The 1877-nt window shown below is 36.7% G+C and overlaps 1 protein-coding gene across 1 annotated transcript in view; it reads right to left on the bottom strand.

Moving 5' to 3' along the window:
* sb:cb1081 (sterile alpha motif domain-containing protein 9) overlaps positions 1-1877 on the bottom strand; it is a gene marked incomplete in the record, with an annotated part of 20878 nt that overhangs the window by 18433 nt on the left and 568 nt on the right.

The following is a 1877-nucleotide window of genomic DNA, read 5'->3' as shown; positions in this document are numbered from 1 at the left end:
ATTATTTCAGATGGTCACATAAAGGTGTATGGCTTGATCAGAGATTTTCTGAAGTGTGTGTGTGAGTGAGTGTGTGTGTCTGTGTTTCAGTAGTGGACAATAGAGGATATTTTGAAGTGTTGTGTTGTCAACACTAATCTGATTTTTGTAACTGGAGGTTTAACATAAGGCTGAAAAACATTCCTGTGGTGTGGTTTAGGTTTTATAGGCATCTAACAATTTCACTCAGCACGAAGGAGTTGTAGGTTAGAGGAGGTTTTTGCAGAGGTGTCAGACAGGACTTGAACAGTCTAATAATGTGTTAGTATTATACAAATGCTCTAAATACCTTTTGAAGGCAGACACATTTGTGATGTTTGGCTGAGATTTTTCCCAAAATGCATTTGCAGGCTTTTGAAATTGAAATTCATTTTCAGCTGCCGACTTGACTTTTGACAGTTTTGTTCCATTAGTGCAGATGAGCAGCATTCAGAACAAGCTTGAAGAACATCAGCAGACGTCACCATTTCAAACTAAACATTTTGATTTCAGTAACGTTGATGAACTTGATTCTAAGGCACTGAGAGTTGCCCCGTGTGCCACTGCCTTGAGAGTGAGTCAGTGAGATGTTTTCTCTTGTATTCTGCCTGTTATTTTGTAACGTGCTTCATTCTAAAATGGTCTAACAAGTGACAATTGTGGGTTGTTTTTTAGTCCATCATTATTAGTCAAGACTTATTGCTCTTAAACAAATGTGATCATTTAGACACACGGCTGTGAAACAATGTGCACAGGGTTGGATTTAGTTTTGGGACAATAAGTAATCAGTTCTGTCCCAGAGACGAGAAAACTGACATGGTTTTTGAGGGCGCGACACTGTGCTTAACAATGCATAGAAGTGTGTCATTACATCCATTTCTACATTATTGCATACAGCTCATAACGTAACCCTGTTGGATGCCATGGGCTCAATGCTGTTAGAAACTTTTGCTAAGGTTTTCCTCTCATGGGCCAAGAAGTACTTCAGGATTTATTTTGCAATGACTGCAACAAAATATGATATGAGGTATTATTCAAACAAATATAAAGGTGTGGCTTTTTGTCATGATTTAAATGAGACTGAACTGAAATTATGCCATTTTGTCATTGTGCTAAAATGATATAAATATTATATATTAAAATATATTTGCTAACCTATTCCATCTTACCTGGTGTTGCTTTATTTCGGGGATGGTTGAGAGGTTACAAAGCAAAGGGAAAAGACAGTTCAGACTGCAGGCCAAAGGGACACATATTTAATTTTTTGGTCATATATGACTCAGATCAGATCTGACAGTGTGAAGAGCACAAACTACATGGAATCTGATCTTTTCTATTCTGATTTGAAAATATAAATAAGAACTGAGCACTGAGGCTTACAGTATTAATATAGCCAAAGCTGAACTGATCTATAAAATGGTGACTTTGTCAGGTTTCACCAGAGTTGAATGAAATCTTTTTTGCATATAGTACTTGCATAGAGTCTTCACAACTCAAGTGACAAGTTCACCTTGATAAATGGACACAGTTGTACTGAACTTTTACGGTTGCTGTGCAGTTGTCAGTTTGCAGTGCTGGAAGAAATATTCACATCCTTTACTTAAAGATTCCCTCCAGACATGTATTAAGACATACATACAAATAATCTGCTTGGAATAAGAATGCGTGTGTGTGTTATACAAAAAAGTATAATTTTCACATTCAAATCCTTTAAAAAAGGCATCTACTCTCTTTACCTCTTTAACAATTCCAGAAATTTGTTCATTTCTGATTTTTTTCTGCTCGGCACAAGATGTCTCCTACTTCACTTTAAAGTCCATTCTCAGTGTGTGTGCGCAACAACAACAGTAGCAACAACT

The sequence above is a fragment of the Morone saxatilis genome, unplaced genomic scaffold (genome assembly GCF_004916995.1).
Source record: "Morone saxatilis isolate NCDOM2014 unplaced genomic scaffold, NCSU_SB_2.0 Contig4, whole genome shotgun sequence".
NCBI classification, from domain to species: domain Eukaryota; kingdom Metazoa; phylum Chordata; class Actinopteri; family Moronidae; genus Morone; species Morone saxatilis.
Note: the sequence above shows the minus strand (reverse complement) of the source record. Positions and strands in the feature narration are given on the sequence as shown.